Genomic DNA, 16,032 nt, shown 5'->3' on the forward strand with positions numbered 1-16,032 from the left:
TACCCAGTCCAATAAATGTCAGCTCTCCATGGCATTATTTCAAGTGGACTGATATATCGTCTGTTGTTATATTTCATTTGATTCTCGTGCCAAACAGCCAACCTGTCTGGAGGAGAACTGTGTTTAACCGATTATGCCTTAACCTATGACATCATATTTTTTAAAGAACACTGTTGGTGGACATTGATATCTATTGCCATTTGCAGCTCCTTTTCATCCAGATTGATGACACACGCGCTGGTGACAGGGATGTGACTGATGGAAGGGAGTGAGGAAACCAGAACCAAGGATGCTGGCCGGGGGTTATGGCAGAGGTGCAGGCACAGAATGAAGAGGGACGGACCCAGGGCGGCGCTGTGTGTATGGAGAAGGGATGGGGGTGATCGACATTTAAGCATTTGGACAGAATTCTGGTATCTAGTTAGAGGCTGGCGTGAGCAACAGATAAAGACTTGATAGTGGCCCTGAGTGTTTGACTTGTAAACAGCCAAATAGGCAGAGAGAGGTACAGTAGGAAGAGAACAGGAGAAACACTGAACGTGTGGAGGGTGGGAATAGTGCAGTACTGTGCCTGGGTCATCTAGTCAGCTGGATACAGAAACCAAATCAGGAGAGAGTTTAGGCCTAGAAATGTTGAGGGTTTTTTTTTTTCTTTTGTGAGAGATTTCCAGTCTAACCCAGGCTAGCTCAGTCACATAGTGATCCTTCTCCTTCAGCTGATCCAGGGCAGACCTGTGTGTGTGTGTGTGTGTGTGTGTGTGTGTGTGTGTGTGTGTGTGTGTGTATGTGTTTATATGTGTATGAGTGTGTGTTTGTATTTGTGTGTGTATGTAATTGTGTGTGTGTTTGTGTGTGCCTGTGTATATTTGTGTATGTGTGTGTTTGCCTGTGTGTTTATATGCATGTTTATATGTGCCTGTGTATGTTTATCTGTGTGTGTCTGTGTGTTTGTATGTCTTTTTGTGTGTGTGTTTGCCTGTGTGTTTGTATACATATTTATATGTGCATGAGTTATGTGCTTGTATGTGCCTGTGTATTTATGGGTGTGTGCCTGTGTGTGTTTGTATGTGCCTATGTGTATTTGTGTATGTGTGTGTGTGTGTTTGTGTATGCCTGTGTGTTTGTGTGTGCCTGTGTGTATTTGTGTATGTTTGTGTGTGCCTGTGTGTATTTGTGTGTGTGTGTGTGTGTGTGTGTGCGTTTGTGTATACATGCATATGGAATCCAGATATCAACACCGATGATCTTGCTCGACCATTCACCACCTTATTTGTTGAGTGAGACCAGCTTTCACTGAACCTGGAGTTACCAGTTCAGCTCGACTAACTGGCCAGTGGGCCCTAAAGACCTGCCCGTTTCTGGTTCCCTGGTGCTGGGGTTACAAGCGTGCACTGGCACAGCCGGCTTTCATATGTGGATGGTGAGGTTCAGAACTCAGATCCTATGCTTGGAGGGGAGGCACACTGCCCACTGAATCGTCTTCCTAGTCCCGGATTCTGATTTTTTTTTCCCAAGTTATGTGTGTGAGTAATTAAAATCCTAGGTTTGCGTGTGACACCTTAAAGTATCTTAGGGATGTTTCCATTTACTCGACAGCCCCTTAAAAGGTAGGGGTTTTTATAGTTCTGATTCTTCCACTTCCCGTGTGATGAAGTGAGATTGCCTGGCTCTACCCTAATAGTTTGTATATGGACATCGTAAGTTTATGAAATCCAAATCAATCAAACAGATCCATTTCGTTGTTTCCTAAACTCGGGACTCAAATCCCCTTGCCTCAGATGATCCACCTTCCCTGCATCTCTCTCTTCATTAGCAGTCTATAAAAGCACACAAATGTATGTATTAGGATTTTATGTGTGTCAGCCCATTCGATTCAATTCGGTCATCACATGACCCCTAAGAGGTATCGTTAAACCCATTTACAGATGTGAAAATGGACTCAGAGAAATTACACAGATGGGAGGTGAGTGAAGTCACTGCTCTTTACAGTTTATATCTCCAGCCATCTGGCGACACATACTGTTGGGCATCAACAGCCTTAGGGCCCCACTCTCCGCAGGTCAGTCCACATGGTGACACTTCTGTCTGTTTCAATCAAATCAGCCACTAAGAATGCATGTGTGCATGTATGTATGTATGTATGTATGTATGTATGTATGTATGTATGCCATGTGGAAACATTCCCTGGGAAGTTCTACTTAAGATACTTCTCCATACACATACATGTGTGTGTTTCAGGTACCTCACTGTGGGTGGTATGGGGATAATGGTTCACCTGGTAATTAATGATCAGAAACCTAAATATCCAACAACAGAAGTACAGTGAGATAGAATTGGTCAGTATCTACCACTGGCAGGGCGCTTCCAGCGTCTCTTCTGTGTCTTGTGTGTCTCTTCTGTGGTTTAGTCTGGGTAGAAATCACCTTCACCGACTATCGCCGGTGTAGATGGGAGGTCTGAGGCTGTGTTAGCTGGCTTCACATCAACCCACAGCAAAGGACTGGAGCGGAAGTTCCACACCAGGTACGTCTGACTTTTAGGTATGTGTCATGCTGCTGCCTTAGCTGTGGTAAATCCACATAAAAAAATGCCATGTGTCCCTGTGAGTCCTACTTCCAAGGATGGTTTAAGGGTATAGGAGATCACACCAAATTAAAACAGCAACAACAACTACAATAACAACAAAACAGCCTTCAAACATAAAATATACATGCAGTCACCTCGATTTCATCAAGCAGACAAATGTTAAATATATGTATTACTGCAGGCAATTTCCGTTTTCCTCCTTAGATTTTTCCTTCCAGATTTTCTTGAACAGCGTGTGTTCCGAAACATAACCAAAAGTTAAAGATCTTTTAAAACCCACAATGAACTGCTATCATCATTCCTGCCCTAGACTCCAAAGGAGGGACACCTCTTCAAGCATCCCAGCACACCCCACAGGGCTGTGCGTGCACTCACAGTACTGTGTTTGTGTGTGTGCACACGCAAGGGAAACCAGGCTGTGGAGTGACCAGCCACATATCCTTAAAGTTAGCTTCCCTAGATCCCTTCCTTTGCCTAGTAAGTGGGGGAAGTTTACACTAAATAAATAGTCTTTATAATTCCTAAAACTGCTAATTTTATAGTCTTTTTTTTTCCAGCACAAATGGGATGGCAGAGGACATAGAGGGTATCTATTAAATTCTTGCCTTAGATTGGCATAGGAATGGAGAGGGGCGGGCCCTTTGATTAGGTCTCAGCTTGCTAGTAACATGATAGTGCGTTCCGATGTGTTTCACATCCAAGCTTTCAACAACAACCAAGATTTTTTTCTCATCTCATCCTCATTAAAACCTTTGAGGTAAGCATTATTACGCATTATTAGCCCCATTTTTGATGACTCGAATCAAGGGGTCAAGGTCATGCAAGGTCTCACTGATATATTGCAGCCGGGTTCAAGACCAAACGTTTCTTCACGAATCCTCAGACCTTGTTGGTTCAGTCTCATTCATCTGACTGTTATTTCAACGAGCCACCATAAAGGAAAAAGAAAAAAGAAAAAAAGAAAAGAAAAGCAATTCTCCTTGACTTTTTGTTTTTACTGTGAGAGGTGAACAAACGGATTCTTCCAAGGATACAATTCTGAAGTTAAACGGAGAATAGTCTGTAACCAGGACAAACGGAAGCTTTTGACGCTGTCTCTGCATCTTTTAGTGAGAGGCCAACCAAAGGACATTAGGATGACATTGCAAATGGGGACGGAAATAGTCACTTGTCATTAGTATCTGGTTATTTTAATGAAAATGAACTCCAGAAATGCTTGACTAAGCAGTGGAAGCAGGGGCATCACTTGAACCCTGACAGAACCAGGGCTCTCGACCTCAAGAGAATAAATCAGCCCAAAGCTCCTCATTGCGCTGATTGTCCTAATTATTAATATTACAGTCGCAAGATAATCGTAGCCCAGAATCACCCAACAACCAAAGAATTCTCAGAAGAAATACACGCTGCTCCAAGAACCCAGGCCAGTCCGATTGAATAACAGAGCCTAGGCATCTGTCATTTCAGAGAGAGACGGATGCCACCCCACAGGGTGTAGTTTGCAGCTGAGATGTCCTGTTCTATTGGAACACAGACCTGACGGGAAGAAGTGGGCAAAAGACATCTTACACAATAGCAAGGCTTGATCCCCTATGTGGCCTTTAGGTAAAAGAAAAGAAGGGGGAGGAAGAGGGGGGAGGGGAGGAGGGGGAGGGGGGAGGAGGGGGAGGAGGTGGGGGAGGAAGAGGAAGAGGAGGAGGCCAGATAACTTGCTCACAGCAACCCATACTGACTTCTTGAAGCGTAACTACTCATCTTGCATGTGTGGAATACATCCAGAGGGTTGCATGTAAACAAGAGTTCCCGGGATTTGGTGAGTGGCTCTCGACTTTTATCTTGTCTGGACGGTGCTGGGGAAGTGAGGGGGACAGTCCCGATGCACAGATGCTGGATGACCACTCTGCTAACCGTCATCACTTCTGCGGATTCCTGTTGCCACCAAAACACGAACAGTTCCATTCCTGAGACTTGAGGGAGTGGAAGGAGGGGACCCTCACTGATTTGTCTTCTATGTCATCTGAGGTGTGGGGAGGGCTCTGTTGTTGACTCTACCCAGACATCACTGCTTCTTTAGATAGTTAAATAAGTGACTATTCTGAGGTTCTGGTTCTCTGAGAAATGATAGTGTATGAAGGAATAGGATGTACCAGATGTTCGGAATAGGCCTTTGAGATCAACCTGCAGGTGTCATTAATTCTCCATTGTTACATTTGCCCTTTCTTGCCTATCTCTCGCTACAGAGACACGGATATCCTAATGGCACACTGTGACTCCTGCCACATTGACTGTTTACTGTCTCCCAAGCACACTGTCCATTTTACTTCTCCATCACAGCCTCTGTGTCACATCTGCCTCAGCTCTCTGCCTGGCAACCTCTAAGCTCTTCTTCAAAGCCCAGACCAAGCTGTCCATCCCTTCTACAATGTCACCCTCGACAGAAGAGGTGCTCTCCACTTTGGGAGCTTGCATAGTGCCGGCCAGTCCTTTTTGAATGAGGACAAACTTGTTGGTAAAAATGCTTACACTGTCTCTTCTACTCGGGCCACAATAATGCATCAGCCTCCCCTTCACTGGATTGAAAGATCCCTAGCGCACACACTATGCCTCTATGCCCAAACAGTCTACATGTAGCCCACCATAAGGGCTCCCTAAACTAGATTCTGCTTTATTTAAAACGGGATCAAATGATCTGACAGGCACTCCGTTTGTTTTAGGTTCTTTATGGAAGCAAACAGTGGAGTGAACACTGCCTAATCTCTTAATGAAGTCAGGGAGTCAACCGTCTTTAGTCTTCTTTTGTTCCTGCCCAGGGTATTCACCAGATCAAATGTTTGGCCCTTGTATTATGATTAGGCAGGTGACCAACCCACCTAGGAAATATTTCCTACTTCCTATTTTCAGACTCTGCCTTGATCTGTGTCTTCCTTGAGGCAGGGTTGGTTCCAAAGCACAGAATGATTCTTTACAGCACCAGCTGGGAGTAACAGTTAGGGCCACTTCGGAACACCCAGAGGAGTGTTCACTCAGATCCTGCGTCTCTGGCCCATTACAGCCCCCATCACAAGTGATGGGCCAAAACTCCCGTTACGAAGACTTCCACCCCATCTATTAACAATTACATTAAGCAGAAAGCAGTGATACGACGATACAACCCACTCAGCTGTCACTGAATCCCAGAGGTTACAAAACCAGTCTCCCAGCTACTGCCCCCTGTCGGCTGTCTCCTGGGGAAGGCAGGAAGCAGTGGAGAAGGTTTATGATGTGCTACGAGTCTTCCACCTTCTCCTTTCTCCCTTCAGAATGGCGTTCTTCCTCCCTGCCTTCCAGGTGCACCAAGGAAGCTCAACAAAGGTGCTGTGCCCCTGTCCCGCCCTCAAAACCCACTCACGGTGCGAGCTCAGATCCATGGCCCAGGGAGGCTGTGTGTCATGACAAGCTGGTCCGGCTTTCATTAATGCCCCGGATTATCCTCTCCTCCCTTTACTCAGAAGATCCAAATAATATTAAATACTACCCATAAGGTTGCAGCTGTCCCTAGAAATGGAATTCTAATTGAATTCCTGCTGCCCCTTTAAGAGCCAGCATAAATGTCACCTGTAAATAATAACAGCTGACATTTGCCCAGTGCTTACTCTGAGCCAGGCACTTTGCTAAGGGCTTCTTGGGATTTTCTCACTTCATCCTCAAGAGAAAGAATGGAAGGGAGAGAAGGACAGAGGGAGGGGGGAGGGATTCATTCTGCAGTAAGTACCAGTATTAGCATTATCCCCATTTTACAGATGTGGAAACTAAGGTACTGAATGGCTTGCCCAGTGCCTCTTAGCTGATAGCTGAGAGAGCCAGTGGTCTAACCAGGAAGGAGTCATGAAGGCTCATGCACCATCACAGAGTGAACATGCAACATATGACTGGGGTGACAGAAGGTCTCTGTTGCCCTGGAGACCGTGTTCACCAGAACCTCGAGTTTGCAGGGTCTCACCCAACAACCATTTTCCTAAACTCAAGGAAGCCACCCCTCCTTCTCCCCAACCTGGCACCACACCTGGCAGATTATAGTAAACATTTGTGGAAGGAAGAAAGAAAAGAATGAAAGCCCCTTTTTGTTTTGACTGAATGAAATTTAAAAAGAAAGAAAGAAAGAAAGAAAGAAAGAAAGAAAGAAAGAAAGAAAAAAAGAAAGAAAGAAAGCAAGCTGACTGGGGAACAAAGCAAAAAACCTGCCACCAATGGCTTCACCGGGTTTCAGGGTAAAGCACCAGGTTTGCAAACCCAACTAGCACTTTACCCTGGGCACCAGGTTCTGTAACTTATAAATTGGCTCTCTTGGAGTTATGGAGTTAGCTAGGATGGCAGACGTGTGTGTGAAACCAGCAAGATGCCTACTTAACTACTCTACGTCCTAGAGAGTTCTTACTGTCCGTCAGCTCATCACAACCCAGTGTCATCTGGAAAGAGGGACGCTCAATTAAAGAAGTAGCCACGCCTGCCGCCTGCCCTGGAGTGTTTCCTTAGCTGCTAATTGATGTGGGAGGGCCCAGCCCACTGTAGGCAGTACCATCCCTAGGCAGGTAGTCCTGGGCTATATAAGGAAGCTAGCCGAGCGAGGACCAATAGGCAGCATTCCTCCGTGGTTCGCACCCTAACTTCCCTCAGTGGTGGATTGATTGTGAACTGAGTGTGTAAATCCTAGCCCTTTGCCTCTTCCAAGTTGCTTTTGACCAGGGTGTTTGTCAGAAATGAAACTAGAGCCCCCGGTGATCCTTGACTCTTGACGATCATAAGAGACACAGAGAGAAGTTAGTGTACTTTCCATCGTACAGAGGAAGATGGATCCAATGCTCATCAAAACAGTGAAGGGAAGCCAGAACTGCTTGGAGTGATTAGCTCGGATGTCTCAAGGTGGTATGGCATAGGTACGTAGGGGTCATCAAGGACCCTCTACTTTATGTCTGGTGCTAGCTTTCTGCCATGAGCATCCGTTTAGGCTTATCATATAAACGTCCGTTCTTTTCCTGACCAGCTTCTGTCTCCCAAGAGTACCGGTTCCTTCCCCCCACGCCCTCCCTCCAACCCCCTTCATCCGCCAGTCACGTTTCACAGACAAACTCCTCCGTATGAAATCTCTGCTTTCTTTGTTTTCCTGGTTTCCATTTTGTAACCTAAAATATTCACTCGGAGTTCCGCTTGACAGACGTCCCTAATCTAATCTCCACGTCTGCTTTCTAATTTTCACAGTCAGGATAAAACAAATCGGTTGGAGTTAATTGCCGGAGCAGCGGGCCGGAGCTCTGAGCTGTGATTTATGAGCTCAGTGCGGGCGCTCTGCAACACATTTTTCTTAATTTATTTTTAATGAGTCTCTCAATTAATTTTCTTGGAAACATCTTAATGATGTTGGAGGCGGGTGTTAATGAGGTCTGCACAGCTCCTAATTTTGCATATTTTAAAGTGCCTAGTGTCACCTCGCACCCTTTCTTCCCATTTTAAGAAGAGACGAGGGGAGCGATTATTGTTGAATGGAGAATTTCCCCTCTTCACGTCTCCGTCTTTGCTTAACCTTTCAGACATTATGGGCTTATGGTGTGTCTCGGCGGCAATCACGTGTTCCCTGCTCCCCTCCCCCACTCTTGCTGTCTCCCGGCTCTCTGAATCTGAGGAACTGAAGCGAGAAAAGGAGGGACAGGCAGAGTTTCCAGGAAATGGCGAGCTCTGGAAACACCCAGAGGGTACTTATGTCCGGTGCTCCATCCTTTCTGGGAGCAGAGGATGTGAGGCAGGGGCGTGGGAAAAGCAGCTCATGGGATGTATGTGTACAGGGCCTTGTGTCCCCGGAAGTCTCTGCAGCCCTCAGAGCGTTACACACCTGATAGGCTACCTTCTCCCTGATTCCTTTCCAAAGCCACAATAAGCCTGCCCTAGGCTTCGTTCTGTCTTTGTTAGAGACTATTTGCTGACTAATAGTCATTAAAGGTTTCTATAGAAAACTTTCAAAATAATGGATCAATAATATTGGCAAAAGGCAGTCTAAAAAATATAGATAGACCCTATAAAAACTATGCTGTTACTTTCTCTACATTTTCCTGTTTGTGGACGTTCTAGTTTTGTTTTATATATTTGTGGTGGTACTGGATATCAATTCTTCCTTAAAACATAAATAGCAAACTCACTTTTAATATCACGTCCATGGCTGCTTAATATTCTACGCAGTAGGTGTGTCAAAAACTTACTAAGCCATTCCACCGTGTAAGCCTCTAAGCTAAGTCTCGCAAATACCCTGGGATGAATCTCTGTACAGAATGCTTTAAAAAAAAAAAACAAACAAAAACAAAAACAAAGCAGTTATTTTTTGTAAAGCAGTCTAAAAAATTGATAGCGCTTTAAAGAATACAATTCCTTTTTAGCCTTCTGATATGTGTTTCCAAATTATTTTCTAATCTTGAAGGGTCATGCCATGTAGTGATCTATGTATTACAATATTAAAAATAAACTTCCAAGTTTAGATTCACTTCTTCATTTTGTCACTAGTTTAACTCTTTGCGGTGATATGTCAGTGAGCCCTTCATAGGGCTTTGATGAGAGAGGCTATCTCAGCAGAAACCTGAAGCCAAGTGCCTGTCCGTTCAGCACTTGTTTCCTGCCCTCTCCCACAGATGCTTCCTGCCTGTCACCTCATTTGTACTCTGTCCCTCTTCTTGTGTGAAACACCAGCCTCAAACCTCAGGCCACAGTAGTTCAGCTCTGTCTGGATCTGCCCATTGGTCTCTTGGGCTCAGTGTCACTATCCCCATCTGGACGAAGGCCCCCATTCAAGCAGCTGTCATGGGCTCCAGACACGGAAGTCTCCTGTGGAGCAGCCAATACATGTGCATTCAGTCAGGGAGCCAGTCCCATGGTGTGGTGGTTGGAATATGCTTGGCCCATAGGGAGTGGTACTGTAGGAGGTGTGGCCTTGTTAGAGGAAGTGTGTCACTAAGGGGGCGGGCTTTGGAGGGCTCCTCCTATGCTCAGGCTCCACCCAATGCAGAAGAGCTTCCTCCTAGCTGCCTGAGCATGCCAGTCTTCTCCTGGCTGCCTTTGGATCAAGATGTAGAACTTTGTCTCCCTGCCGCTCCCCTGCTCCCCACGGCTGCCTGGATACTGCCATGCTCCTCATGAAGATAATGGACTGAACCTCTGAAACTGTAAGCCAATCCCAATTAAATTGTTGTTCCTTATAAGAATTGCCTTGGTTATGGTATCTCCTCATAGCAATGGAAACCCTAAGACACACAGGTCTGAATGGCCGTTCCTTGAGTCGCTGCTCTAAACTTTGCTTCCATATCCCCTCCTATGGATATTCCCCCCCCCTTTTTTTTTTGGTTCTTTTTTTCGGAGCTGGGGACCGAACCCAGGGCCTTGCGCTTCCTAGGTAAGCGCTCTACCACTGAGCTAAATCCCCAGCCCCTATTTTCCCCCTTTTAAGAAGGAGTGGGAGCATCCACATTTTGGTCATCCTTCTTCTTGAGCTTCCTGTGGTCTGTGGATTGCATCTTGGGTAATTCGAGCTTTTTGGCTAATATCTACTTATCAGTGAGTGCACACCAAGTGTGTTTTTCTGTGATTGAGTAACCTCACTCAGGATGATATTTTCTAGTTCATTCCATTTGCCTATGAATTTCATGAAGTCATTGTTTTTGATAGCTGAGTAGTACTCCATTGTGTAGATGGGCCACATTTTTTGAATCGATTCCTCTGTTGAGAGCATCTGGGTTCTTTCCAGCTTCTGGCTGCTATGAACATAGTGGAGCATATGTCTTTGTTGTATCCTACAGCCTTGCTTTTCAACACTCTTTTAACTGGACTTGTGTCTAAGCCTTTCAGTGTTCTATTGCCTACAGCCATTCTCTGCATTTCAGTCCTTTGGATGTCAAAACGCTGTCTTCTAACACAAGCAAGGGCCATATAGTAACTCTCTCCTCTTTCTATGTAGAATGCAGTCCATAATCCTCAGAATGTCGTGAGGAGTTTCATCCATTTGACATTTTGGGGTGTTAACCATCTCTCAAATGATTTGCTTTGTTGAGGTCATTTCCAAAGCTCGTGGTGCCCTTTAGCATTTGCCCAGATCCCCCTCTGTGAAATGTAACCAGCCCTGTGATGTCACCATGCCTGATGCAGGCCTTGCACATGCATAGATGTCTGACAAGTGTCGGGGAAATGGATGTATGGAGGTAACTGTACTCTTGACTGCTGGACTTTCTGGAGTGTTTTATACACTAAATTAAGTATCCATGTTTGAAATTTTAAAGACCCCTTAGACCTGATACTGTATGCTCATATTTAGAACTTTAAAGAAACTTTCAACTTAGGAGTAAACTAGTTTCTCAAAACTTGTTTGTTTTCCTGTGTGTGCTCCATTGATTTATTGAATGGAATTTTTAATGTTTATATTTAATGTGTATATTATGTATATGTGTGCATATATGTGTATATGTGTGTGTGTATGGATGTGTGTATGTATGTGCATGTGTGTGTGTGTGTGCATGTGGGTATTTGTAGAGGTCAGAAGACAAACCAATGATATCAGACCATTCTTACTTTCCACCATATGAATTCCCAGGATCAAAGTTGTCAGTCTTGGGGACAAATGCCTTTAATATTCAGCTGTGCATATTTAATTTCTATAGCAGAATCTTTTCAATGTTTCCCTTAAAGTATTGTCAGGTTACATTCCCTGAGAAAAAAAGTCCATGCAGTCTAGCTGTAGGGTTGTCATTGGTTCTGTTCCCAGATGTGAATCTAAATATCTAGTCAGCTTACAGTTAAAATGGGATCTTTCAGGAATCATCTTAATTTTTCCAAAGAGCCACATGGCCAACAGTGATAATTCAATTTCACTAAAAATGTGTGATTCTGGTCTTTATCCCCAAACATTTGTCAAATAAATTAACAAGGTGCAGGCGAAGCCCGGGGATTAGAAGAATGGATGTTTCTAAGATGCTTTTTAAGCCGCAGGCTTACATTAGGAAGCAATGTGGATCACTAGAGGAGGGGAGCCAAGATGGGACAACAGGGTTATTCCCACAGCTTTGGATAAGCTGCTGACAGGGAGGAGGGACTTTTAATATGATACATGACGTCACCTTGTTTCTAGTGTGGACCAATTAAACTGGTTATCTCTACAGAACACTGGCTGTCCTAGAACTTACTACATAGAAAAGCTGGCCTCGAACTCAGAGATCTGACAGCCTCCTCCTCCAGAGTGCTAGGATTAAAGAGACTCATCACCATGTCCAGCTCACTTTATTTTCAACTCCACCCATCAAGCAAGAACTTGGTTTCAGTGTGTGTGTGTGTGTGTGTGTGTGTGTGTGTGTGTGTGTGTGTGTAAGTGTGTGTGTTTTATAGGTCAACCTTAGGTGGCAACCATTCATCCTGTTTTCAGAGACAGAATTTCCCATTAGTCCAAAGCTTGCTGACTCAGCAAGAGTAACTAGCCACCAAACTCAGAAATCCTCTTGTCTTACTTCCCCGCACTGGAGTGCAGGCGCTGGTACACCTAGCTTTTTAAAGGCAGTGGTGGGGGTTGAATCCTGGTCTTCTGGCTTACACAGCACTTCACCAGCTGAGCTGTCTCCTCAACCCTCATTCCTAACAAAGTGCGTAGGTCATGACAAGGTTTATGGCAGCAACCTCAATGTTCAGAGACACAACACAGCAAAATATTATTTATTGTATATGACGTATGAGAGAGACATTTTTAATAAGATGCCACTTCTGAGCACCTCCCTAGTCACAGAGGGACCCAAGCTCCTCTGTCCCCTAGGGTACCCTTGCTGTCCTCACTGGATCCTTGGCATTGTGGTTGACATACAGGAGTCTGTTGAGGGTCGTAATCCAAGTCCTAACTGTCAGATGTGAAGGCAGCATGTTTCATAATTATATAAGCATTAATTGGCTCAAAGAGAATTCAAACTTCATAGATGCCTATTTTATTTTATTCCACCATTGTCTGTCATGGAGATTAGCAGTGTCTCCCACATCCGTTAGTGGGAAATACCATATGATGGTGGCTACTGGGCATGTCTTCCAAGCTCCACATTTGACGACCTATCAGTGGTTTGCGATCAACCCTGGTAAAGATATTTATACCACAGAGATTGGCCAACACTGTATCAGAGTCTGGTTTTTTGTTTGGATTGCTTAAGTATACTAGAGGGTTGTAAAGAATTGGAAAGCCAGATAACAAAAGCACGTTTTTATTACACACTGTTGTGCTTGTGAATAGCCCAAAATATTGAGGAAATATCCTTCCAGTATTTGAAAACTAACGATTGATTCAGCAAAGAAGTTGTCTAAATTGGGGAAGAGTAAACAAATTTTGATATTCTTTCATTATGTTTATCTCACTTGCTCATTAACTTAAAGTATAAACCAATATTTTTATAGATACACTTATTATATGCACTAATCAATTATAGCCATAGATTGGCTATAATACCAGGCTTAATAGGAAGCAATGGTGGAATCTTTGAGCAAATCAATCTACAGTGTAACTGTAATATTATCAATTCTAAACAATACGTTACTCATTGCTTATATCACGAATGTATAATGCAATCAAGTATACTGTGTATTTGTGTTCTAGAGAACCAACATCTAAAACCTCACCATCACTCGTCTCTGTGCGCTTCACTGGACAGAAGACAATTATACGGTTTCACTCATGTGTAAGAACTGAAGAATAATTAGTTGGGTTGTATAAGGAGAAGACAGCCTGACACACACCTAAGTTCCTGCTTTCTCTTAAATCTTCCTGCTCATGAACTACCTCTTCTTTCTTTCATATTCCTACCACTGTCCATGAGACAGCCCAAAGTCCCTTCTAGACACTTCTTTCTAGCTCAATCTGGAATCTCTAAGTGATGCAAGATTTCTCTATCATATCAGATGTGGCTTCCATGGTGAGCAACTAATGAACTGAAATCCCCTCCCTACAGCCTGAGCATTGGATTGAAGTAAAACGCCCATGACGGTGCACTTACCATTTTCCTAGATCAGGAAGAAGGAAAGAGGGGAGAAATTAAGGTCCTACTTTCATCAATATTTTTCTTTTTAATTAGTATATAAGCATTGTACAACATGATAGGTTTCATTCATTCGTCGTACATTAGTACGCCCCATTACCATCTTACCATCTTTTGTTTCTATTCTAAACACTCATTGACCCCCTTCCTAGTCCCAAATAACATCCCTCTACTTTTTATCTTTTTTTAATATGGTTTTTTCGGGAGGGTTGATTGTTATTGAAAACAAATGTTTCCCATCCCCAATTACTCTTTGATTATCTCTACCTCCCCACCGCTGGTGCGCTCTTTTTCTCTTTCAAACACACACACACACACACACACACACACACACACGCACGCACACACACTCAAAACAAAACAAAAAAGCAACACAATTTAAACTATAAAAAATAAAAGATCAATAAGACAAAAAGAGCTCAAATAGAAATGAAACAAAAAGTCACAAAACTAACTTTGAGTGTGTTCTGTGTGGCCAGTTGCCTCTGGGCCTGGGCCCTGCCCTGAGTGTAGTTACTATACCTATAAGACTCCTCTGGGGGGGGGGGGGGTCGGGGATTTAGCTCGGCGGTAGAGCGCTTGCCTAGCATGCGCAAGGCCCTGGGTTCGGTCCCCAGCTCCGGAAAAAAAGAAAAAAAAAAAAAAAAGACTCCTCTGGGGAAAACTGATTGTCCCCACGCCAGATGGTATAAATTTGATTATGGGTAGGACCCTGTGTCCTCTTCCTCCTCAGGGCTAGGACCCCATCTGACTTGAACCCATGCAGGTCTTGTGGCTCCATGAGTTCGTGTGTGTGTCCATTCTGTTGTCTCTGGAGGACACCATTTCCTTGGAGTGTTCTCCATCTGTCTCTTTCCACCTTCCTTCCCCCTCTTCCACATAGATCCCTGAGCCTTGAGAGGAGGGCTTTGTTGAAGACAATGTATTACCTATGTATTACCATGTGCCACACAGTCTCTGACTCTCTACACATTGTCCACTTTGGGTCTCCGTGTTAGTCCTGTCTACTGCGAGAGGAAGCTTCCCTGATGTTGAGGAAGGCACTGGTCTGTGGGTAGAGCAGTATGTCGCTAGCAGTCATTGTATTGATACAGCCTTGAACAGAGCATTAATAGTCGGTTTTCCTGTAGGCTCATGACCTGTCCTAGTCTCAGGTTTTTGGTCACATCAGAACTTCTAGGTTGGGGTTCCACCTTTGAATTTGGCCTTAATTCCAATCACAAGTGGGTTAGTTACAGCCATAACATTTGTTCATTCACCGATATAAATTGAGGAGGTCACTGCTGGGGGTTTCAGTGTTTGTGGCTGAGTAATATTGGTGGTTACATTTGTCCTACAATAACCTGCAGACTATCTCCCAGTGCCTTGAAGACTAGTCAATAAGGGGGAAGCTTCTAGTTAATTTCCAGCTCGACTTCTCTGTCATCCATGTCAATAAATTTGTTCATTTAAAGTTTTCCAACTTGATGAAGTATAGATTTTTTAAGTATGTACTTCTGATTCTATGATTTTTTCTCTGTGTCTTTTGTAATGTCCCCCATTTCATCTCTAATTTTTATTAATCTGGGTCCTCTTCTCTGTCTTTTAGTTAATTTGGCTAAGGGTCTGTGAACCTTATTTTTCACAAACAACCAACTCTTCATTTTGCTGATTCTTTATATTGCTTTTGCTTGTCTACATTTCATTGATTTCATGTCCAAGCTTTACTATGTATTGCCATCTACCCTTTGCAGTATTATTTCTTCTTGTTCTATATCAATGGTTCTCAACCTGTAGGTTGGGATCCCTTTGGCGGTCCAACGAACCCTTTCACAAGGGTCATCTAAGACCGTCAGAAAACACAGATATTTACGCTATGACTTGTAACAGTAGCAAAATTACTGTTATGATGTAGCAATGAGAATAATTTTATGGTTGAGAGGTCACCACATGTGAAGAATTATGCTAGAGTCACAGCATCAGGAAGGTTGACAATTACCACTCTAGAGCTTTCAGGCATGTTGCTAAATTAATAACGTAGATCACTCCATTATTTGGGGTTGGCAGTAACGGTGGTTTGCTGCTGCTGGTAGTGATGGTGGCGGGGGTGGTGGTGGGGGTGGTGGTGCAGGCACTCAGTGCCATGAACTTGCCTCTTAAAACTGCCTTCCTTGTGTCTCTTAGGTTTGGGTATGTTGTTTTCATTTTCATTCAGTTCTCAAACGTCTGTAATTTCCTTCTTGATCTCTGTCTTGATCAATAGTTAGTTGCTCAGTTTTCCTGAGTTTGTGTGCTTCCTGCTATTTCTGCTATTCATATCCAGCTTTAATTCATGGTGGTCACATAGTATGAAGGGTGTCATTTCAATATTTTTATATCTGCCGAGACTCGTGGGCCACTGAGA

The sequence above is a fragment of the Rattus norvegicus genome, chromosome 19 (assembly GCF_021556685.1).
Source record: "Rattus norvegicus strain SHRSP/BbbUtx chromosome 19, alternate assembly SHRSP_T2T, whole genome shotgun sequence".
NCBI classification, from domain to species: domain Eukaryota; kingdom Metazoa; phylum Chordata; class Mammalia; order Rodentia; family Muridae; genus Rattus; species Rattus norvegicus.